Genomic DNA, 26388 nt, shown 5'->3' with positions numbered 1-26388 from the left:
GAAGCCATTCACTATTACCGATTCGGTAAATACCGAATCGGTAATAGGGGGAACATATTCAAGGGTTGCAGGGTGTCACATTGACACCCTGTTGCACCCCTGAATCGTGCATGTGTGCACATGTGGCACACATACATGCCCTAAGGGCATGTATGTCTGCTACATCGCACTTTTCAAAAAGAACAAATTTGCTTTTTGAATGGTTTTCGATATTTACCACCAACTTGTAGTTGGTGGTAAATAATGAATCCTCAAATCACCAGTGCACTCACTTGAGTGCTCCCTACATTGAGGATTCAGTAATTTACCGATTCGGTATCTTAAGGATTCAGTAATTTACTGATTCCTTGAATTACCATATCGTTAAATTATAGAATCCCTATTTATACCCACCTACATTGGAAAAAGCTAAATACCCGTCGGTAACGGCAAAATTACCGATTTTCTGCTGTTACCGACTGGTATTTGGCTACCTACATGTGGCCCTAAAAGTTCATTCCCAGGATCCCGGTTTTATCTCAGCTTGTCAAGCTAATTTGCTGTGGGAAAAGGTTTGTTTAGACTTCATTGGTCCCATGGATTTTCTGTCTTGTGAATATCGTTTCGCTATGGTCTTAGTGGATGTTTCTTCAAGGTGGGTTTTTGTTGATTTTTTGAGAAATATCACCACTAGTACGGTTATCAAACATTTAAGGTCCATTTTTTTGAAGGAAGGCTTTCCTTGCATTTTGGTTACAGACAGCGGTTCTCAACTTACTTCCTTGGCCATGCGCAGCTATCTTTTGAGTAACGGGATCAGGCACATGTATATTTCACTATATAACCCTCAGGGTAATGGCATCGTCGAGCGTATGAATAGAGTTGTCAAAGGTACTATTCAGTTAGCTATTCAGGGAGGTCGTAATATCCAAAGATGTGTGGATGACATGGTATGGTCTTATAACACAACTGTGCACAGTGTCACAAATGAAGTTCCGTTTGTAAAAATGAGAGGGAGAATACCCAAAACAAAACTCACTCCCCAGTGGATGCTTGAAGATTGTTTGTCTAATTTTTCTGATGGGCGTCCCAGCAATAGTAGAAAAGTTGAAGTGGATGATCTTGTCAAAGTGAAGCTTGGCAGGAGAGAGCAAGGTATGAACAAGTTTTCTGATCCTTTGAAAGTCAAAGAGGTGCACAGATGGCATGTTGTATTAGAGAATGGACAGAAGTGGAATTTTAGGAGGATTGCTCTTTATTCCAAAAATAGTGTTCAGTCTTCTGGCGGTAATGGAGTGCAGCAGCAATAGAATGTTCGTAAAACGTGTTCTGAGGCTAGAAAGTTACGGGAAATTCGTCTTCCAGGAAAATTTAATGATTTTGTATTGTATTGAACATTTTGCTATTTATTTTTCTCTAAACTTAAAGAATATTGAACATGTAATGATTTTGTATTGTATTTAATACTCTGCTATCTATTTTTACCTTTATATTTAGAATATTTTACTGTACTCATTTGTATGCTGTTATAGTAGTATTATCTTTCTTACCTTGTTTTTATTTTCACCATTGCCTTGTTATATTGTTAATTTTTATTGTTTCTTGTTTTTGTTGTAAGATGTGTTGTGATGGTTCCTTTTCCTCTGCTCTCTTGCTTCACTGGCGTGTCACACTTTGAATGCAGTTGCGTTCTGAATGTGTCAGGTTATTTTTTGAGAGGCGGTTGCTGGAGGCAGCAGTTGGGAACTCCGTCCGGTGAAGAAGACAAAATGAACTTACCTGTTTGGATCAACATTGAAGCCCGTTTCTTTAAGTATTCTCAGAACACTCCTTAAGCCTAAGGAGTTTTCGCCATAGGTCTTCATCTGTTTCCCTTTCTTTAAACATCCCAGCTGACCCCTTAATGAAGTCTGGGTGATCTGAGCACCTCCCATCTAGATTCCACTGAAAAACCCTCTATATTGTTGAACTTGAGGTGTTCCTCATGGCTTCATTTACATTGTGTACAGCCTGTTTGTCTTTCAGTCGATAGCTCTTCCATGACTACGCCGGTGAGTGTTTCTAAGACTCATCTTCCAAGCCTTTCTGTTTTCGCAATATTGACCGGTGGACTGATAATGTTAGTTGCCCCAGTTCAACATCTACAAGGACCACCAGTAATGTCTTGTCTAGGGAACAAGTAGTCAATTCTGACATAGGTCTAATCTGCGTGTGAGTAAGACAAGTAATCCACATGAAGTGGGTGACTGGTTTTTCACCTACATAACCTGTGTACCATCACTCCCACAGGTGGTCCGATGCATTTCTGCATTGACTGCCAAGCAGATGCCCCCCCCCCTGAATGTTTGCTAACAGTTTCTGCAGTGTCTGCATGCGGAAATCGTCTTGTTCAATTTTGGGAGCTTATATTGTTACTAGTGACAGTGTGGAGCCTCATTTTACTCTTTGAAAGTAATAGGCTGATCCCAACTTTTTTCCTGTCCCCACTGGGGGCCAGAACCTGTTGTGGGTAGAATGTCGATCAAAGTTGTTTGTGATGTGCTTGGGAGAAAAGTGTCTCCTGTATCAACCCTACACTGCTCCCTCCTGCTTGAGCTCCCTAAAAACTTCCCGCCTTTATGCAGGGTTATTTAACCCTTGTACATTGTATGTGGTACATTTGTATGTTTTAATTACTTTAGCTTATGTGAAATCTTGTGTTAAGTGTGTGGCAGCCCCTCAACTCATTCTTACTGGTCTCTCTAGGATGGCCTCTCCCTATGGCTTCTCTTTTCTCTCCTTCATATCCTTAAAAGTCAGGCCTCTCAAGCTTCACAGCCATCTTCCCCCCATCTCCCTAACCCACCCTTGTGTAAACTAATGACAACTATTATTACTCTAAGGGGTTTCTGTACCCTGTGACCTTGCACATCACTATTGATACTACTGCCCTCATCTGCCTTTAGCCTCATACTCTTCTTCTTTCAATATCCCTAGGGTCATAGTCACTGAATATGTAGTGCCCTGATGCTAGTCCCTCCCCCTAAACAGCAATCCCACCTATAAAGGATATGCTTCAGTTTGGGCAGCCAACTCAGGGGCATATTACAAACAAGTAGCGATATTTATCGCTAAATAGGCTTAGCGACGATTTTTCTTATCGCTGAGCATCGCCGGAATTTATCGCTGAGATAACGTGCTATTAGCAAAGTTTATCTCCAAAGCGATACATTTTCTGGCGATAGCGGCAAAATGCGTGAATATCGCTGAGAATACAGCAATATTCACGTATTAGCGACAAAATGCTCTTAGCCATGTTATCCACCTCCCATTGGATAACATGGCTAAGAACTGGTCTGGGCAGGTATTACTTTTTGGATATATTTGCGCTTAGCGGGAATATTTCCATCGCTACGCCTGCCTTGCTAATAGGCGATAGCGACGTTAGCGACTGCTTTCAGTCACTAACAGGTTGGGTACGCCCACTTTGCATGTCATTAGCGATAAATATCTCTGACATGCAAAGCGGGCCCCAAACGGCTCGCTATCGCCTACAAGCTGTCGCTAACTGCTGTTAGCGACAGCTTGCTAATAGAGCGATAGAATTATTGCCGCTTAGCGGCCGAAAACTGCCGCTAAAGCAGGGATAATTCACTATCGCAACCCTTGATAATATGCCCCTGAGTACTTTACACATCATCTCCTTTACTGTAATTGTGTCATGTCTTCACTGATGGTATTCATGTGCAGAATGGCTCTTTTCTGCTCCCCTCTCCTTCTTCCTTCACTGGTGAACCTTCTGCCAGGCTGCATTCTCGAATCACTGCCTCTTGCTCTATTATCATGGTGCTTGTCCTCATCCGCTGAGATGACCAAGATGCAGCAGGCTTCATCCAGGATGTGGTGTTGTATTGTGAGCCCTTCCACCTGGAGTAGTTCTGAATGGGCGGTTCCAGCGGCATTACACACCACTAACTCTGAGGATAGCTGTACCTTCCCGATCGATTTGTGTGTCAGGAGAGTGCTCACCGACAGGTCCTGATAGACACAAAGCTGCTCCCCTTTGCAGCATATATCTGTGACCATGACTTTGACTATTTCGGACTCCTTGTCCTCATCACCCAGGAACCATGTTATGATGTTCAAAGGGTAGTGAGTTACTTTGCCCGTTGCATTTGGCCTGTGTGCTTTTTCAGTTTTGAATTGCAAGCCATCTGGTTCCTCCTAAATCGGCGCCATCAAGTTCTGAAAATATTTTTGGATCTTTCGTCCTTCTTTCCCTTTGGGGATCTCCCTTGTTTTATTTATTTATTTATAAAGTTTTGTATAACGCGAACAAGACTCAGATGGGTATCAGAGCGCTTCACAATTTAGAGGGTAGGAAATAATAAAAGAAAAAACCAACGTCATTTAAGAATGCAGGCAAGAACAGTGACAGAGGGGGTATCAAAGAAAATTACATTTAGCTAATACAAAAGAGTGCGGGGAGAAGAACAAACATAACTTATAAGACAAAAGCCGAACGACTCTGGGCTTCACAGGTGTTAGTCCAATATAGTAAGTAATCCAAGGGTGCAGTGAGACAGACGAGCCGTGGCCATTTAAGGCAAGAACTTGTTCAGAAACTCCACTCCATGCCTTATGCCTTTCTTTGGGTCTTCCAACAGCCCCAGGACACCTTCAGGTAACAGTCGTGATCTACAAATATCCATAACATAAGGATTATTTTCACTCCCTTTGTGAAAGAGGCTGTTGATGAGATTGTGCGGACTTCTGGTGGGAGAGAGTTCCAGATCTTCGGGCCGAGCCTTAGAAGCTCTGAGCCTCGTTCTTTCATTCCCTTACACTAAGTTTGTTGCTCCTGGACGGATTCTTCAAGTCCTCTCACCTTTCTCGGAGGGCTGTAGTCTGCGCTACAAGGGCTACCAGTCATGACCAGTAGCACTACATAGCCAGTATTGCTTCATCCACCTCTTCCTCCAGCGAGGTCACTCTAGTGCCCCGGTTGGAGATCTCTTGATTGATGTCTTTAAGTCCTTTCTGCGTCTCCTCTCTGATGTTCACCTTTGCGTCCCTGCTGATGCAATAAGCTGTTCCATAAATCCCCAGGTTATTTATGAGTTGGACTTTCCCGTGTTCTGTTCATCTCTGTCTCTTTAATTATTTCCAAGCTCACATCAATAAGCTTTATTCGGTTGAAACAAAGCAACCATAAAAGCACAATACAATTTTTAAAATACATTCATATCAATACATGATAAAAAGAGATACCATACCAAGGAATAGATGAGTTCATACATACAATAGATTCATCACAGTATTACAAAAGGGTTTGAATTTCATTCGTTTAAAAAAAAAAAAAGGGGGGGGATACAACCCTCGCTCAATCTAGATGTAAACAGTCTAATCATAGCAACTTTCCCACACTTAATACCGCCTCCCCTGCAGTTCTCCTGGTGTAGCACTAACTATGGTAATAGACAACCCCAGGCATCAGGATTTTGTTATCAGACCATTCAAGGATCAGTTTATCAGGTCAATACACCCAATCTGTATCGGGGAGTACAGAAAAACGATTCCAAGTGGGAAAATTATAATTGCTGAATGTATGGCCTTTATTGCCCCTACAGTGATTCTTTTCTGTCTTTAATCTTAATGTATGTATGCAGTTCTGGGGTAAAAGTCTCTCAATTCCCTTATAACTATTGGGCCGTCACCCCTTTGAGGCTGCCAGCCTTGCAGATAAGGGACGACACGGGGATCCCTAAAATTTACGAGGATCAAATCACCCGCTATATCTTTAGTTAGAGGACCCAACCATTTCACCCTTCTGACGTTCAAAATTTTCCCGACGATGTTTGGTGGGAGGGGCCTGTTCTTTGTTAGCCAGAAAGATACCTTATTTGCCAATTCCGCTTGTCCCTCGATCTTTCCGTTACTTAATTCGGGCACACCTGAAAGAATGCATACAGATGGAGCGGCCTCCGGCGGTAGATCAATTTGATTGATTTTTCTTTGCCTATAGCCATTGTTGGAGAGAGTCCCCACTAAGGGCGTTGGATCATTGGTCGACCCTACTCTGTTATCAGAGCTCTGTGGTATTACCATTTTTGGTGTTGTCTGCCGAGTATTGGATATTAGTGGCTTTTTAGGTTTTTTAAGGGCAGATGACTGGGTTGGGGGGGTACTGCTTTGTGTCAAAGTTATTGGGAGATCGGCAGTGGCTGGGGGTTCTACCTTGTTAGCTCCTACCAGACTTTCTAAAAGGATTGCGTTTGCCTTCATTGTCTCTTCTATAGATGTTACTTTTTCCCCTATTACCATAATTTTTTTAACCAATGGGGATATTAAAGATTTAACAATAAGTTCAATCAGGGCCAATAGGTCAGTTGGTATGATAGATAGGGGAGAATCTGAAGTTGAGCATGCCCTGAATGATTTCGGGGTATTGCTAGTGGCTGAGGGGGAACTTGCATGCCGCTTTCTTTTAGTAGGGGGAGTCTGAGGGTTAGTTATTAAAAGACTGCTATCTTTAACTGAAGTTAGAGAGGGGGTTCCCAGGTAGATTACTTTAGGATTGGGTGGTGTGTTATGCTTAGGACTTATAATTATTGGGGCACCTGTTTGTTTATTTCCCTCTTCAATCCAGGTGTGATTAGTTTTACAAAGCGCGTTAAGTTCTTCCAATAAGGATAGTGATTGGCAGTAGTTAGCTGTCACCAAAGGGGATTCACGACTGGATTTTAAATTGTCCAAAGTCCCCTTCCCAGGCCCCCCATGGGAGTTAGTATTATTTATGGCCCCTTTACCATCCATAATGTGGGTTGCTTTTATATATGAGAAAAATATGGAAGCAACAACAAACACCAGTGCTGGGCCAATGTATAATGTCAATAGTCCTTTTCTGTTAGCCCAAGTGTGATTCAAGGCAGTCACTGTTATGAGTCTATAAGTTTTACCTCCTTTATCCAGTGGAAATCAGGCGAGATGCAAATGGGGTGGCCCTGCCCTGCCTCTTGCGGCCTCTGAGGGCCACAGAGGGCCCACCCTTTGCCCGGGCTTCGCCCTGCGTCCGCCCACGCGCGTCCCGCGTTGCGCGGGTCCGCCGGCAGTCCCCCGGTAGTAAGGGGTAGGGGCTGTCCGTCCTCCCGAAGCCCCGCTGGTGTCTGGGTCCGCGAGTCCTTGGCTCTACCGCCCCGCTGCTGGCCACACAAAATGAAGTGAAGGGCGAAGCGTCTCCCGTGGAGCGGGAGACGCGAGATTCTGTTAAAGCCCCCTGGTAGTGAGGGGGAGGGGCTGTCCGTCCTCCCGAAGCCCCGCTGGTGTCTGGGTCCGCGAGTCCTTGGCTCTACCGCCCCGCTGCTGGCCACACAAAATGAAGTGAAGGGCGAAGCGTCTCCCGTGGAGCGGGAGACGCGAGATGCTGTTAAAGCCCCCTGGTAGTGAGGGGGAGGGGCTGTCCGTCCTCCCGAAGCCCCGCTGGTGTCTGGGTCCGCGAGTCCTTGGCTCTACCACCCCGCTGCTGGCCACACAAAATGAAGTGAAGGGCGAAGCGTCTCCCCTTTGAAAGGCGAAGCGTCTCCCCCTTTGAAGGGCGAAGCGTCTCCCCCTTTGAAGGGCGAAGCTTTTCCAACGTCTCCAGCATATCTTGTGTGCCTGTCTAATTACCTTTGCTGGTTTATGACTGGGTTCTCATGCTTTACTGCAGCCATTTCAACATTGGCACACTTCCACTGCAGTGCTAGGCAGTCAGCTGTGTCACATTCCACACATCCTCGCTCTGGTGATGCTGCTGAGGGGTGCCGCGATGCTCTCAGGAGAAACAGTCACCTATCTTGGTCCAAGGGCACAGCCTTCCAACAGGCACCCATGGTCCTGTACACACTTCTGGTGCCTCCACAGTGAGAGCCAAGGGCCCTTACCCTCTCATCACTTCCTGCAGCACATGCACCCCACAGCACCCCTCAGTGTTTGCTCACTGGGCCGCACCTCGCCAATGTCCGCAGCCAGGGCCTGCTTTAGAGTCTTAAAACCTGCCCCGCCCTCCTTTTGTTTTGAAATATGTTATGGAATGCCGAAATAGAGATAAAATGCTTATGGAATTGAGAGCACTTGCTGCTGAGTTCCGTGTGTGTCCAGCAAAGCAAGCAATAAAAAATATCAAGATAACTCTGGTGGTTAATGTACCTGCTGGAGAGAGGGAGCAGGAGTTTTGTTTGGTGGCAGTTTTGACTCATCATAAAGTAGCTCAAAGTTTAATATGCCTGATGCTAAGCACGTGTACCATGTAGATCACAGTATTGTGTTTTATGTAGATAGATCAGTAGGTTATTGCTTTTGTCCAAGTGACCATTTTGTTACTTGCACTTCCCAAGTTGCAATCTTAATATAGCACAGTGAGCCATGAACTGTTATCAAAGAGCCGTATGCTAACTGCAGGTATAGGTTAGAAAGTTATGTTTCCTTCCCAGGCATGTGTTGCTTACATCTTGTAGTCCTCATTGTCTTATGTAACATTTCCTTTACACTGCTTCACAGAAGTATGATTCATTGTCCATGTATAATAGGTGTGTGATATAAAGTGCTTGGACACTGTACACTAGTATGAATAGTGTTATAAAACAAATTAAATACCTGTGAGAGAGGACCTATGGAGAGTTCAGGGGCACCATTGGAGAGTGGTAGAGAACCAATGGAAAAGGAGGTTATAGGAGGACGCCAGCAAAGCTTGTCGCACCAGGTACAACCAACAGGAAAACTGGCTCTGCCTGCACCCTTGCTCTATGGACTTTTTTTTGCAAATATTTTTATTGCAGAAAATAGACATAGCAGTGTAATGACAATCTGTTACATGGCGTAACCTTGGATCCATAGTACAATCCTGGGTAAATTAAGACAATAGTTACATATTTTTTAGCCTCCACTATTTGCCTATAGGTTTTCTTCCAACATTTGGGTCCCCCAAGATCATCCCATATGCTATTTATATTCCACCAGATCATCCCGCAATATGGATTCCATTTCCCCCACACTTCGGTCCACTTATTGAGTCAGCCTCGGCTCTCGTAGAGCGCTGGGGCCAACATACACCAGTTCTTATCTGTTCTCCACTCATTGAGTGTGGGGGTCGATGCGGCCCTCTACGGTTTGGCTGAATTTCTTTTGGCAACCATAAATCCTAATATCACCCAGAGGCGCTGTTTGCTGTTAAGATCTATCTCTTCCCCTATATTCAAGAGACAATACTTTGGCAATTTGGACATGGTGATATTTCATACGTTCCGGATACAGGACATTACCCTTTCCCAATAGTCCTGAAGCACTGGGCATCCCCATTTCATGTGAAAAAAGGTACCGTCTTTCTCACATCCAGTAGGGCATAACACAGACTTCGACCTCCCCATTCTGACTAACATGGTACAGGCGAAGTATGTTCTGTGGAGAATTTTGAGCTGTAATAATTTAAACCTGGATTTCAACAAATCCTCCATGGCCTTTTCAATTGGTGTCTGCCATCATGGTATTAGGTCCAGTGTCTTGCGGAGACTGCAGTGTCACCATTCAAGGTCCTCTGCTTCCCTTGCTAAGCACCAGTGCCATTTGAAGAGCCCCAGGCCACTACGTGGGCCCCCTATAATGGCTTTATAACTCCCTCACTCTGTGGCTTTTTATAGTCTGTCTTGGCAGTGAAACTGTCACTATAAAATATAGAGGATCACTAGAGAGGGCTTTGCTCCACCCACATGTTGGGAGCCAGGAGCACATGTTTGATAGACAGACCCACCTCCCTGCCTCCCTGCATAACGGACCTTGAACTGCCCGCCCCCCCAACTTAGCAGAGTGCTCTCCCCCATTGAAACCCATGTTACTTGCTTGCCGGGGTGAAGGTCCCGTAGAGTCTGTGACCCCTCTTGCCCTCCTCGGCCCGCCCTAGGCCAGTGTCCAACAGCAGCACGATCTTCAGTGTCGTAGGCCATCGATATGTCTGCAGTCGCCGTGTGCCTCCGGGACTTTTCAGTGTTCTCCGTCATTTGATGTCGCCCTCTGCGAGCGGTCCGACGTTCCATGTCGCGAAGCCTGGGAACCAGTGTGGTCTTCCTGGTGCTGGTTCCGGGGATTCCTATTTGAGCAGCGAGGCGCCCCGGTTTGTCTCCAACCTTCTAGCCAATCAAATGCTGCCTCCGGTGTGTCAAAGAACCAAGTCCGCAACCACTCTTAGTCTCGCCGGAAACAGCATTCAGTATGGAAGTACCCGTGCTCTTAGTGCCTTCTTGACTTCCATGAAGCACTTCCGCCGGCATGATACTTCAGCTGTGTAGTCTGGGAAGAAGGCGATTGTCGAGTTCTGCACCCGAATTGGTGGAGAGATTATAGCCACTTGGAGGATCGCGTCCCTGTCTCTAAAAATTAAACAACCTGGCTAGGACCGGCCTCGGAGCCGCTCCCGGCTTCGGCTTGCCACCAGGGACTCTGTGTGCTCTCTCCACAGAGAAGAAGTGTGACAGGCCCTTAGGTTGTAATCTGGTCTTTATCAGGTCTTCCACGTACAGATCCATCATTGGCGATCCTTCTGATTCCGGAATCTCTAAAATTCTGACGTTATTTCTTCTGGAGCATCCTTCCTGGTCGTCCAGCTTCTCTTTAAGCAGCTTATTTTCGTGTTCAATGCGTACCATCGCCGTTTGTAATTCTGAGAGATCCCCTACAAGTGATTTTGCGACAATTTCCACCTCCTTTATCCTTTCCGTCATCTTGTGAAAGTCCGCTCGGAGCAGGGTGATGTCTGTAGATATTGTCCCCACCGTGGTCTGTACCTGTGTCAGCGCTTTCATCACGTCTTCAAGTGTGATTTTCTTATTTCCGTCTCCCTCTGGCGTTTTCCCTGTGGGCGTCCTGTTCTCTGTTACTGGCGGGTTGTGTTTCTCGTATGCGTACTTGTCTAGCCTAGCCTGTGCCGACTGCGTTTTCGGTCCTCTGCCCGCCATAGCGTTCCTTTTTGTGGACTGGTCTGTTCTGTTGTGGGTCACCAATGAGTCAGGGTTAGTACCAGGTCCTGCCGGATATGCCTTCTGGCTGCGACCTCGTCGTAGGCCGCGTATGTGACTCTGTCTTAGTGGCTCTCCGCGGCTCACCAGGGGAGGGGGGTCCGTTACTCGCAGGTATTGGGGTGCTTAACCACCGCAGTGATTGTCCGGATTCGTCTCTGGCGTGTCCGTTTGGTGTTGGCGCCGCGTGATTCCCCCGGTTCCACTGGAAACCGCGGGCCTAGTGCCGAGTATCTCAATGCCTGATAGCGTAGCAAGGCCAGCGTTTCATGCAGGAGCTATCTTAATCTGGACAGTATGTCTCTCATCGATATCCCCCTTTTCCGTGTGTCTTTTGCAGGTAGAGTGACCCCGCAGAGCTTTTGTCGTCAGCGTTAGCACTACGCCTTGCGCAGTGATGACCCTGCCCCGGCGTGACTGCCGTTATGTGACGTTGCCGAGAAGCACTTTTACCTGCTCTTCATTTCGGGCCCCCCGTATAGTGTAAGTGGGTTGGGGGGGAGAGCAGTTGTAGGAGCAACCCCCACTTCTGTTACGGCCTTTTTATTGAGGAAATAATATTTATTCGACACAGTCCTGCATTTTGTAACCTTCTGACAGTTTCACAATCTTCCTCTTGCACGAGTCAGCAGTGTCTGCCACATTAGCTGCAGCGCCTGCACAGGAATCGAATGCGCTTGTTGAGACTGTGGCGGTCCTCTGTAAACACACGGTGCCCCACAATATTCTGCTTTCGGATGCAGCGCTGCAGTAAGAAGGGCTTGCTTTATGCTGAATGCGGTATCTTCTTACCTGCGTCAGCCCTGCTGGGCGTTGTTTTCTTCGCTGTTTCACCTGTGTTCCCGGCCCAGAGTCCGCTGGTCAGCGGGTCCGGAGCACTGCCCAGGGGGTCCGCTACCGTTTCCGACCCTGTCCGTCCCAGAGAAGCATAGGGAGCCCACTAGGGGCACCGGGTGCGTCGATGTCAGGGCCGACTTCCTGTCCGCCGCGCCCGCTTTGCCTCCACTTCCGCTTGGCCACTTGTGATACTGTGGGCCGGCGCTGCTAGTTGGTTGTAGGCCGCTGGGCGGTCGTTACGAACTTCTCCGGTGTCTGGCCAAGGATCTGCGCCGGATGAGCACCGATCGACGCCGCCTGGTCCTGGGCCTCCGGGGCAGTCCTCAGAGACTTTGGAGATTACCGGATTAGATGTCGGATCGTTGAAGGGGTCACTTCACCCACCGAGCTCTCGTCTCACACAGCCATTTCGCTCAGCTGTTGGCCACGCCCCTATAAAACAACTTTTTTATCATTCATTTGCAACACTACTATAGTCTAGAGATCATTATACTAGATTGAACTCATTTCGACAATGTTTTTTTCATTTTTCTTCTAAGATGAATTTTAAATAGGCTTTTAATGTACATTTGTTTTACTATATGATTATTCATTGGTCTTGTATTTATTTATTTCTATGCCCTTGCATTGTTCACTTTTATGGTCTATATATACCGAAATAAAGTTTGTAGGATTTGGAATTGGAATAGTTTCCTTTGTTGATGAGGACTGTGTTTCTCCAGATATTTCACTTTGTGCAGAAGACAATTGTTCTTCTTCCTTGCAGAGACCTAGAGCCACATTCATTTTGAATGATGTTCCCATCACACTTCTGGTTGACTCTGGCTCCATGTTTACCATCAGTCCATTTCATATTTTTAATGAATGTTGTCCTAATACCTCTCTTGCAAGTAGTGTTATTATACCTAAAGGCTACAGTGGTAAAAGTGTCACTATTAAGGGAGTCATGGAAACCAAATTTGAATCTAAAAGCAGATCTGCCTTGGGTAAAGCTAATATCTCAAGCGATGGTCCTGCTATACTGGGTTGGGCGCAACAGCACGATCTTCACATTATTATTGACCCCAGATCTGATGAAAAAGTTTTGGTTTTTGAAGGCTTTCCAACTATTGTCTCAGTTTTGTCTAAATACAAGGATGTAAACAGATCTAGGGAAATTAATAAGTTATGCCCATGAAATAAAACTCAAGGATAATGCCCATCCTGTTAAACATTCCCTTAAGAGAATACACATTTCTATTTCTCAGGAAGTGAAGGATATGCTTGAGGACATGCAGAGGCAAGATATTATCCAACCAGTGGAAGTCTCTGAATGGCTTTCTCCGGTAGTGGTCACCAAGAAGAAAGATGGCAAACTTTGCTTCTGTGTGGACCTCAGGTTACTTGATCAGAATATTGTTGTAGATAATTTTTCCCTCCTAACATTTCTGAAATGGTGCTCTTGATGGACAAAGCAAATTTTTCTAGCAAACTTGATCTTAGATCAGCATATCATCAAGTAGCTTTACAACCTGATTCTCGTAAACTAACTGTATTTTTGACCATGTAAGTTGTGTTTCAGTTTAAGAGGCTCCCTTTCGGACTAGCCTCAGCTGCAAGCGTCTTCCAATGCGTGATGCACACTCTCTTGAAAGATTCAAAACACATACATTATTTTCAAGATGACATTCTTGTTACTGGCAGAGATGTAACTGAGCACAACAGCAATTTAGCTAAAGTGTTGCAAATTGTACTTAATGCAGGTCTTACGTTAAGAAAAAATCAATGTAAATTCTTGATGGAAGAAGTAGATTACTTAGGCTACACCATTTCCGAGAGTGGAGTTAAACCCAAAGAAGACTTGTGGAAGGCAATCAGGTTAGCACTGTTCCCTCCAACAAGGATCAACTTAAATCCTTCAAGGGGTTAATTGAATAATATTCCAAATTTGTCAGCAACTTTGCACATAAAACTGAAGCATTACGCAGCTTACTCAGAAAAGGTACTATATTTTCATGGCAAGTACCACAGGCTAAAGTTTTTCAAAACATCAAAGATGAGATCATTAATGCTGGTATTCTCACCCCATTTGAACCTGGTAAGAGTACCTTTATTGCAGTTGATGCGAGTGCTCATGGAGTTAGTGTCGTTCTATTGCACATAAAAAACGGTGTTGAAAAAAACGTTGCTTTTGCTTCACGCACGCTCAGTAGCTCTGAGCGTAATTATGCTGTGATCGAACGTGAAGCATTAGCTGCTGCTTGGGGCGTTCAGCATTTTCGCACTTACTTGTGGAGCACGCATTTTATTCTCAGGACGGATCACAAGCCCCTCATAAGAATGGTATGTCCTTGTGGTGCCAACAATGGCTCTCCTCGCTTAATGAGGTTTGCTGCTAGATTGCAAGAGTTTATTTATGACCTCAAATACATCTCTGGCTGGAAGAATATCCAAGCTGATTGTTTATCGAGACTACCACTTCAAACGGAACAAAGTATGGAGCCAGATGATGATTAAGTAGTGTGTGTTGTGGCTAGTGTGGAGGATGCGTGTTCTGAGGAGTTTAAGTCTATTTCCAAGGATGAGTGGCATCAAGCTGTTGTTGATGACCCAGATTTTTCTGAGCTTGTTACTTCTATCCACTCTGGTTGGAGGCATGAGCGAGATGTCAAGCATTCACTACGCAGCTTTGTCAAGTTGCAAGATGAACTTAGCATTGGTCTTACTGATGATTTGGTTATGAGAGGTGAGACATGTGTTCCTCCTAGAGCACTCAGGGAAATTCTTTTTCTTTTAGCACATGAAGGTCACCTTGGCCAAACCATTACTGTGAAGCTTATTAAAAACAATTTTTGGTGGCCTGGTCTTGATGATGATGCCCGAAGGTGGGTCGAGAACTGTGCATTATGTAAGGACAGTGAGAAAAGTGCCATATGTAGGTAATCCCTATTTACCAATTCTCAAACACCGAATTTTACTGATTGGTATTTCAGAATCAGTAAATAGTATGTAGATAAAAATTCAGTAAATTGTACCGAATCTGTAATATTCGGTATTACCGATTCGGTATTTACCGATTCGGTAATTCCCATTCATTCCTATGGGACTGGAGGCCATAGGAATGAATGGGAAGCCATTCACTATTACTGATTCGGTAAATACCGAATCGGTAATAGGGGGAACATATTCAAGGGTGGCAGGGTGTCACATTGACACCCTGTTGCACCCCTGAATCGTGCATGTGTGCACATGTGGCACACATACATGCCCTAAGGGCATGTATGTCTGCTACATCGCACTTTTCAAAAAGAACAAATTTGCTTTTTGAATGGTTTTCGATATTTACCACCAACTTGTAGTTGGTGGTAAATAATGAATCCTCAAATCACCAGTGCACTCACTTGAGTGCTCCCTACATTGAGGATTCGGTAATTTACCGATTCGGTATCTTAAGGATTCGGTAATTTACTGATTCCTTAAATTACCATATCGTTAAATTATAGAATCCCTATTTATACCCACCTACATTGGAAAAAGCTAAATACCCGTCGGTAACGGCAAAATTACCGATTTTCTGCTGTTACCGACTGGTATTTGGCTACCTACATGTGGCCCAAAAAGTTCATTCCCAGGATCCCGGTTTTATCTCAGCTTGTCAAGCTAATTTGCTGTGGGAAAAGGTTTGTTTAGACTTCATTGGTCCCATGGATTTTCTGTCTTGTGAATATCGTTTCGCTATGGTCTTAGTGGATGTTTCTTCAAGGTGGGTTTTTGTTGATTTTTTGAGAAATATCACCACTAGTACGGTTATCAAACATTTAAGGTCCATTTTTTTGAAGGAAGGCTTTCCTTGCATTTTGGTTACAGACAGCGGTTCTCAACTTACTTCCTTGGCCATGCGCAGCTATCTTTTGAGTAACGGGATCAGGCACATGTATATTTCACTATATAACCCTCAGGGTAATGGCATCGTCGAGCGTATGAATAGAGTTGTCAAAGGTACTATTCAGTTAGCTATTCAGGGAGGTCGTAATATCCAAAGATGTGTGGATGACATGGTATGGTCTTATAACACAACTGTGCACAGTGTCACAAATGAAGTTCCGTTTGTAAAAATGAGAGGGAGAATACCCAAAACAAAACTCACTCCCCAGTGGATGCTTGAAGATTGTTTGTCTAATTTTTCTGATGGGCGTCCCAGCAATAGTAGCAAAGTTGAAGTGGGTGATCTTGTCAAAGTGAAGCTTGGCAGGAGAGAGCAAGGTATGAACAAGTTTTCTGATCCTTTGAAAGTCAAAGAGGTGCACAGATGGCATGTTGTATTAGAGAATGGACAGAAGTGGAATTTTAGGAGGATTGCTCTTTATTCCAAAAATAGTGTTCAGTCTTCTGGCGGTAATGGAGTGCAGCAGCAATAGAATGTTCGTAAAACGTGTTCTGAGGCTAGAAAGTTACGGGAAATTCGTCTTCCAGGAAAATTTAATGATTTTATTGTATTGAACATTTTGCTATTTATTTTTCTCTAAACTTAAAGAATATTGAACATGTAATGATTTTGTATTGTATTTAATACTCTGCTATCTATTTTTACCTTTATATTTAGAATATGTTACTGTACTCATTTGTATGCTGTTATAGTAGTATTATCTTTCTTACCTTGTTTTTATTTTCACCATTGCCTTGTTATATTGTTAATTTTTATTGTTTCTTGTTTTTGTTGTAAGATGTGTTGTGATGGTTCCTTTTCCTCTGCTCTCTTGCTTCACTGGCGTGTCACACTTCGAATGCAGTTGCGTTCTGAATGTGTCAGGTTATTTTTGGAGAGGCGGTTGCTGGAGGCAGCAGTTGGGAACTCCGTCCGGTGAAGAAGACAAAATGAACTTACCTGTTTGGATCAACATTGAAGCCCGTTTCTTTAAGTATTCTCAGAACACTCCTTAAGCCTAAGGAGTTTTCGCCATAGGTCTTCATCTGTTTCCCTTTCTTTAAACATCCCAGCTGACCCCTTAATGAAGTCTGGGTGATCTGAGCACCTCCCATCTAGATTCCACTGAAAAACCCTCTATATTGTTGAACTTGAGGTGTTCCTCATGGCTTCATTTACATTGTGTACAGCCTGTTTGTCTTTCAGTCGATAGCTCTTCCATGACTACGCCGGTGAGTGTTTCTAAGACTCATCTTCCAAGCCTTTCTGTTTTCGCAATATTGACCGGTGGACTGATAATGTTAGTTGCCCCAGTTCAACATCTACAAGGACCACCAGTAATGTCTTGTCTAGGGAACAAGTAGTCAATTCTGACATAGGTCTAATCTGCGTGTGAGTAAGACAAGTAATCCACATGAAGTGGGTGACTGGTTTTTCACCTACATAACCTGTGTACCATCACTCCCACAGGTGGTCCGATGCATTTCTGCATTGACTGCCAAGCAGATGTCCCCCCCCCCCTGAATGTTTGCTAACAGTTTCTGCAGTGTCTGCATGCGGAAATTGTCTTGTTCAATTTTGGGAGCTTATATTGTTACTAGTGACAGTGTGGAGCCTCATTTTACTCTTTGAAAGTAATAGGCTGATCCCAACTTTTTTCCTGTCCCCACTGGGGGCCAGAACCTGTTGTGGGTAGAATGTCGATCAAAGTTGTTTGTGATGTGCTTGGGAGAAAAGTGTCTCCTGTATCAACCCTACACTGCTCCCTCCTGCTTGAGCTCCCTAAAAACTTCCCGCCTTTATGCAGGGTTATTTAACCCTTGTACATTGTATGTGGTACATTTGTATGTTTTAATTAATTTAGCTTATGTGAAATCTTGTGTTAAGTGTGTGGCAGCCCCTCAACTCATTCTTACTGGTCTCTCCAGGATGGCCTCTCCCTATGGCTTCTCTTTTCGCTCCTTCATATCCTTAAAAGTCAGGCCTCTCTAGCTTCACAGCCATCTTCCCCCCATCTGTCAAAAAACCCACCCTCGTGTAAACTAATGACAACTATTATTACTCTAAGGGGTTTCTGTACCCTGTGACCTTGCACATCACTATTGATAATACTGCCCTCATTTGCCTTTAGCCTCATACTCTTCCTCTTTCAATGTCCCTAGGGTCATAGTCACTGAATATGTAGTGCCCTGATGCTAGTCCCTCCCCCTAAACAGCAATCCCACCTATAAAGGATATGCTTCAGTTTTGGCAGCAAACTCAGAGGCATATTACAAACAAGTAGCGATATTTATCCCTAAATAGGCTTAGCGACGATTTTTTTATCGCTGAGCATCGCCGGAATTTATTGCTGAGATAACGTGCTATTAGCAAAGTTTATCTCCAAAGCAATACATTTTCTGGCGATAGCGGCGAAATGCGTGAATATCGCTGAGAATACAGCGATATTCATGCATTAGCGACAAAATGCTCTTAGCCATGTTATCCACCTTCCATTGGATAACATGGCTAAGAACTGGTCTGGGCAGGTATTATTTTTTGGAGATATTCGCGCTTAGCGCAAATATTTCCATCGCTACGCCTGCCTTGCTAATAGGCAATAGGGACGTTAGCGACTGCTATCAGTCACTAACAGGTTGGGTACACCCACTTTGCATGTCATTAGCGATAAATATCGCTGACAAGCAAAGCGGGCCCCAAACGGCTCACTATCACCTACAAGCTGTCCCTAACTGCTGTTATCGGCAGCTTGCTAATAGAGCAATAGAATTATTGCCGCTTAGGGCCAAAAACAGCCTCTAAAGCAGGGATAATTCACTATCGCAACCCTTGATAATATGCCCCTGAGTACTTTACACATCATCTCCTTTACTGTAGTTGTGTCATGTCTTCACTGATGGTATTCAATGTGCAGAAAGGCTCTTTTCTGCTCCCCTCTCCGTCTTACTATCACTGGTGAACCTTCTGCCAGGCTGCATTCTGGAATCACTGCCTCGTGCTCTATTATCATGGTGCTTGTCCTCGTACGCTGAGGTTGACCAAGATGCAGCAGGCTTCATCCAGGATCTGGTGTTGTATTGTGAGCCCTTCCACCTGGAAGTAGTTCTGAATGGGCGGTTCCAGCGGCATTACACACCACTAACTCTGGGGACAGCTGTACCTTCCCGATCGATCTGTGTTTCAGGAGAGTGCTCACCGACAGGTCCTGATAGACACAAAGCTGCTCCCCATTGCAGCATATGTCTGTGACCATGACTTTGACTATTTCGGACTCCTTGTCCTCATCACCCAGGAACCATGTTATGATGTTCAAAGGGTAGGGAGTGACTTTGCCCGTTGCATTCGGCCTGTGTGCTTTTTCAGTTTTGAATTGAAAGCCATCTGGTTCCCCCTAAATCGGCGACATCAAGTTCTGAAAATATTTTTGGATGTTTCGTCCTTCTTTCCCTATGGGGATCTCCCTTGTTTTATTTATTTATTTATAAAGTTTTGTATAACGCGAACAAGACTCAGATGGGTATCAGAGCGCTTCACAATTTAGAGGGTAGGAAATAATAAAAGAAAAATCCAACGTCATTTAAGAATGCAGGCAAGAACAGTGACAGAGGGGGTATCAAAGAAAATTACATTTAGCTAATACAAAAGAGTGCGGGGAGAAGAACAAACATAACTTATAAGACAAAAGCCGAACGACTCTGGGCTTCACAGGTTTTAGTCCAATATAGTAAGTAATCCAAGGGCGCAGTGAGACAGACGAGCCGTGGCCATTTAAGGCAAGAACTTGTTCAGAAACTCCACTCCATGCCTTATGCCTTTCTTTAGGTCTTTCAACAGCCCCAGGACACCTTCAGGTAACAGTCGCGATCTACAAATATCCATAACATAAGGATTATTTTCACTCCCTTTTTGAAAGAGGCTGTTGATGAGATTGTGCGGACTTCTGGTGGGAGAGAGTTCCAGATCTTCGGGCCGAGCCTTAGAAGCTCTGAGCCTCATTCTTTCATTCCCTTACACTAAGTTTGTTGCTCCTGGACGGATTCTTCAAGTCCTCTCACCTTTCTTGGAAGGCTGTAGTCTGCGCTACAAGGGCTACCAGTCATGACCAGTAGCACTCCATAGCCAGTATTGCTTCATCCACCTCTTCCTCCAGCGAGGTCACTCTAGTGCCCAGGTTGGAGATCTCTTTATTGATGTCTTTAAGTCCTTTCTGTGTCTCCTCTCTGATGTTCACCTTTGCGTCCCTGCTGATGTAATGAGCTGTTCCATAAATCCCCGGGTTATTTATGAGTTGGACTTTCCCGTGTTCTGTTCATCTCTGTCTGTTTCATTGTTTCCGAGCTTTTCCAACGTCTCCAGCATATCTTGTGCACCTGCCTAATTACCTTTGCTGGTTTATGACTGGGTTCTCATGCTGTACCTTTTCTTTGCTGCAGCCATTTCAACATTGGCACACTTCCACTGCAGTGCTAGGCAGTCAGCTGTGTCACATTCCACACATCCTCGCTCTGGTGATGCTGCTGAGGGGTGCTGCGATGCTCTCAGGAGCAACAGTCACCTATCTTGGTCCAAGGGCACAGCCTTCCAACAGGCACCCATGGTCCTGTACACACTTCTGGTGCCTCCACAGTGAGAGCCAAGGGCCCTTACCCTCTCATCACTTCCTGCAGCACATGCACCCCACAGCACCCCTCAGTGTTTCCTCACTGGGCCGCACCTCGCCAATGTCCGCAGCCAGGGCCTGCTTTAGAGTCTTAAAACCTGTCCCCCCCCTCCTTTTGTTTTGAAATATGTTATGGAATGCTGAAATAAAGATAAAATGCTTATGGAATTGAGAGCACTTGCTGCTGAGTTCCGTGTGTGTCCAGCAAAGCAAGCAATAAAAAATGTCAAGATAACTCTGGTGATTAATGTACCTGCTGGAGAGAGGGAGCAGGAGTTTTGTTTGGTGGCAGTTTTGACTCACCATAAAGTAGCTCAAAGTTTAATATGCCTGATGCTAAGCACGTGTACCATGTAGATCACAGTATTGTGTTTTATGTAGATAGATCAGTAGGTTATTGCTTTTGTCCAAGAGACCATTTTGTTACTTGCACTTCCCAAGTTGCAATCTTAATATAGCACAGTGAGGCATGAACTGTTATCGAAGAGCCGTATGCTAACTGCTGGTATAGGTTAGAAAGTTATGTTTCCTTCCCAGGCATGTGTCGCTTACATCTTGTAGTCCTCATTGTCTTATGTAACATTTCCTTTACACTGCTTCACAGAAGTATGGTTCATTGTCTCTGTATAATAGGTGTGTGATATAAAGTGCTTGGGCACTGTACACTAGTATGAATAGTGTTATAAAACAAATTAAATACCTGTGAGAGAGGACCCATGGAGAGTTAAGGGGCACCATTGGAGAGTGGTAGAGAACCAATGGAAAAGGAGGTTATAGGAGGACACCAGCAAAGATTGTCGCACTAGGTACAACCAACAGGAAAACTGTCTCTGCCTGCACCCTTGCTCTATGGACTTTTTTTTGCAAATATTTTTATTGCAGAAAATAGACATAGCAGTGTAATGACAATCTGTTACATGACGTAACCTTGGATCCATAGTACAATCCTGGGTAAATTAAGACAATAGTTACATTGTCCATATTTTTTAGCCTCCACTATTTGCCTATAGGTTTTCTTCCAACATTTGGGTCCCCCAAGATCATCCCATATGCTATTTATATTCCACCAGTATGTAGATCATCCCGCAATATGGATTCCATTTCCCCCACACTTCGGTCCACTTATTGGGTCAGCCTCGGCTCTCGTAGAGCGCTGGGGCCAACATACACCAGTTCTTATCCGTTCTCCACTCATTGAGTGTGGGGGTCGATGCAGCCCTCTACGGTTTGGCTGAATTTCTTTTGGCAACCATAAATCCTAATATCACCCAGAGGCGCTGTTTGCTGTTAAGATCTATCTCTTCCCCTATATTCCAGAGACAATATTTTGGCAATTTGGACATGGTGATATTTCATATGTTCTGGATACAGGACATTACCCTTTCCCAATAGTACTGAAGCACTGGACATCCCCATATCATGTGAAAAAGGTACAGTCTTGCTCACATCCAGTAGGGCATAACGCAGACTTCAACCTCCCCATTCTGACTAACGTGGTACAGGCGAAGTATGTTCTGTGGAGAATTTTGAGCTGTATTAATTTAAACCTGGATTTCAACAAATCCTCCATGGCCTTTTGAATTGGTGTCTGCCATCATGGTATTAGGTCCAGTGTCTTGCGGATGTGAAGAGCCCCAGGCCACTACGTGGGCCCCCTATAATGGCTTCATAACTCCCTCACTCTGTGGCTTTTTATAGTCTGGCTTGGCAGTGAAACTGTCACTATAAAAATATAGAGAATCACTAGAGAGGGGCTTTGCTCCATCCACATGTTGGGAGCCAGGAGCACATGTTTGATAGACAGATATTGTGTGCTTCCAGAAAATAAAGTGCTTACCCTTCACATAGCTGTGATCATTTTTTATTTATCCTGGTGCCTGAGCTTGAACTTTCAGGAGCACACACACACATACACACACACACTCACGCACCCACACATGCGCACGCATACACACACCCAAACACACACACACACACACACACGCACACACACATACACACACACACATCTGCATAGTGAACAACGATACAGATCATAAAAGCCAAGAAACCCGCAGAAGGATTTGCAAGGCTGGTCTGCCAGACAATCTTCCATGATTGATTTGAAAGTTCTGCATTTGTAGAGATTATTCTCACCAAGACAAAATTAATAAATGCACTTGTAAAATATGGTGCACTTTCACATGTGTGTGTTTTACCAAATACATTATAGCTACTATTAGCTTCAAGAACATACAAGAATTGCTGAGCAATGTTGAAATATCATATTTTACAATTGTTGTAAATCACAAAACTTTGATATCAAGAGGAAAGCACATTAAAATGTGAAATTCACTTATTGTAGCTCTTTTTGTGTCCTTCGAAATGTTCAGCATGTAAAGGTCAAAGATGGCGTTACTTCGGATGGTGGTGAGGTGGACATAACATCATGCTTCTACACTGTAACCTCAGAGCTAGAAGACCTAGGTTATTGTCTGTATTTTTTCTCAGTTCAACTATCTGCCACAAGATTGTGCACCTAAAAGCAATTAGTTTTAATTATAAGTTATCCAAGGGGAAAGTATTATTTCATATTGAAACAATATCAGCTTCCTACACCGATCTCCAGTGGTCAGATTCTGCTGGGATTTGAGCTTTAGACCAGCAGGTCCCTCCATGTTTATGAAGCTTTTACTACCAATGTAATAAAATTGCATTTTTTTTTTAAGAATTACAAATATCAGATTGTCAAACTGTTGTTACCTTCAATTACTTCCACCATTTTTTCACAAATTGCTTGGGACTGGGAATCATCATGGCCAGGCTTGTTTGGCATACAATGAAAGTAATAGAATATTTCACAAAATGCCCTTTCAAAACCTACTGCTTTTTATGAGATTTACGCGAAAATAGTGGTGTGAATTGGCCTGTTTGGCACTGTGTTATCAAAACTTAAAAGGGGGGAACACCCAAACCTCACAGATGACCTACAGATCCTTTGCTTGGTGCAATTTGGAGCCGGAATTTGTAGTCCAACTTTCAGAGACCAACTTTACGTTATCTTATGTGATTTTTTATGGCCCCTATTGGTATGAATGAATGAATTAATGAATGAATAAATGAATGAAAGTGTTTTGTAGTGCAAGCAGTTACTCCAAAGAGTGGCTCGTGCTAAAGAATATGAAGTTCAATCATCCTCTGCCACAGCTTTAGCACAGTGGGAAAAGCCATGTCTTGAGCTATTTCTGGAATAACAATATGGACCCAAGGGACAGAGGTTCCAGAGGTATCTGATTCCAAGCCGTAGGCGCCAAAAAAAAGAGATACAGTGGTCCCCTTTTCTTGACCGCCTAGCCCATGGTCCTACTGCCAAGGCAGCCGTTGCTGACTGAAGTGTTCTGACAAGGCGATATAACTCAAATCTTGCAGAGAGATAGAGCGTGCCAGAAGGAAAAGGGCCAGATGAACCAGAACACTGTATTCCTGGAAATTGCTGTACTTGAAGACGCTGATGTTATACTATTCAGGTTTGGCCAGGTGTTGTAACTTGACATTGTCCACAGATACGTTTCTGTTCTCTTTTCAATGCAGGAAGTAGTGGTAAAATGACTGTACGAGTTCCCTTCATGCTAAGTACTGGGACAGGTGCATGATAAAAGGGGCCAAACTCTTTCTTGTTCTCCACCTTCTCTCGGACTAGGTCTCCGACTTTGGGTAGCCATTCAACTACCGGAATCTGCAGTGCTGCATCTGCGGCAGATGGTAAATGTTCTTTTGCAAGACTGTCCTGGGTCTCTTGTAGCTTCTGTAATACAGCAGAATGATTATCTACGTCAAAGAAAGCGGCAACCACCGCCATGTCCAGACCATAAAGGTGTGGTACAAAGATTTTGATGCCAAAGGGCAGCTCATATGGGGTCCGCCCACCTAGATATCTTCTAGGGAGATTATTTAGTGCACGTTGTACGCTATACAAATGGGCGAACCAGTTCCTGCCAGTACCTCAATCAATCAATTAATCATAGCATTTGTAAAGGGCACTACTTACCCGTGATGGTCTCAATGTGCTGGGGTGTGGGGGTGCAGCTACTGCTCGAAGAGCCAGTTCTTGAGGCATCTTCTGAAGGACAGCAGGTCTTGGGTCTGCCGTATGTGGATGGGGAGGGTGTCCAGGTCTTGGCGGCGAGGTATGAGAATAATCTGCCACCGGAGGTCGCTCTTCGGATGTGGGGGACTGTGGCCAGGGTGAGGTCGGCAGAGCAGAGCTGGCGGGTGGGGGTGTATTAGCTGAGTCGGCTGTTGAGGTAAGCTGGTCCGGTGTTATGGAGTGCATTGTGTGTGTGGGTGAGGGGCTTGAAGGTTATCCTCTTGTTGTTTGGGAGCCAGTGCAGGTCTCTAAGGTGGGGTGTGATGTGGCTGTGTTGAGGGATGTCGAGGATCAGGCATGCAGAGGTGTTCTGGATGCGTTGAAGCCGTTTCAGGAGTATGGCCAAGGGTCCTGCGTAGAGGGTGTTTCAGTAGTCCAACCTGCTCCGGACGAGAGCCTGAGTGACCATTCTTCTTGTTTCAGTGGGGATCCACCTGTAGATATTGCGAACCTAGAACCCTTGCTGTTAAGGATTGCTTTAAATCACAGTTCATTTGCTCCACAACTGAATTACCCTCAGGTCTGTATGGAGACAAAAATTTGACCTGCACTCCCAAAGACCTCATGAACTCCTTGTATGCCTTAGAGGCAAACACTTGATCCTGGTCTGAATGGAATGTCCAACATGCAAAAATTCCCACAAAAACACGCAAATCCCTGATGACAGTTTGAGCGTCAGCACTGCGTTGTGGCCATACCCAAAGAAAACGTGTGCATGAATCAACTGCAACTAGGATGAATGTATAGGCAGTATCTAAAGAAATGGACCACAGTGATCTAAATAAACACATCCAAAAGGTCTATTAGATATACACAGCGGTGTTTGTAGTGGACGTGTTACCGTAGATGGCTACATCTGTTGGCAAAGGTCACATGAAAGTACATAATTAGGGGTTGGTTTGTATAAACCACGCCACCAGTAAGGCTGCTGTAAGATAGAAACAGTTGCTGACAACTCAGCATGGGCCGAAGCCAAGCCTTAATGTGCAGCTGTTATTAGGGACAGTCTGCGGTCCGCAATGGGAATCAACCTGACACCAACGTCATTAATCCTCACATAAGGAACTTTATCGGGACTTAAGTGATAAGATTATCTCAAAGGGAAACACTGCGGGTAATTGCCACCTTTCGCTGTAGCAGCAATTGCTTCCAAGATGTCGTTATCAATCTTATTCATGGATCTTGTAACCGCTGCAACTAAAAATGTGGCTACTGCCGATTAGCTGCTTCATCAACCAAACTATTGCCAACCGCGAGTACTCCTATGCGCTAGTGGCCAAGAGGATGAATATGAATTACATGTGTGAGAGGAAGACGTTCCGTAAGATCTGTGACTCAAACCCAAAGCATTTTATGCTTAATTGCGCTGCCTTTAGAATCACGATAGCCATTTGAGACCAATAGTGCAAGTTTTCATTGAAAGACTGAACACAGTAGTAAGAATCACTTACAATGAGAGTAGTCACATTCGGATCTGCAAACTCAAGTGCAAGCACCAGAGCGCGCATCTCAGCTAATTAGGCGGTACAGTCTCCTAATGCCTGAGTGTTCAGTATGGCACCTGCCATAATTGCGTATGCTGCTGAATAAAAATGTTTCGACCCTGTTGCCAGTTGCGCTGAACCGTTAGTGTAAATGATACAATGGTACTCCTCCAACGGACGCATAGACAGAGGAGCAGGATGAACAAATTCAAAGCAACGTTTTTGAGTGTGGTACACTTGCCTTCGTCACTGCTTCCAGAGCAGAATTGCTGACAGGTGATATGAAACCCAGCGTTAGATGGCGATACACATCAATAGCAGGGAACACAGCGAAATAGGAACAGCACTAATGGGAATGTTGAAAATAGGGAGAT

This window comes from Lissotriton vulgaris, chromosome 2_1 (assembly GCF_964263255.1).
Source record: "Lissotriton vulgaris chromosome 2_1, aLisVul1.2, whole genome shotgun sequence".
NCBI lineage: Eukaryota > Metazoa > Chordata > Amphibia > Caudata > Salamandridae > Lissotriton > Lissotriton vulgaris.
This window is presented reverse-complemented; position numbering follows the sequence as displayed.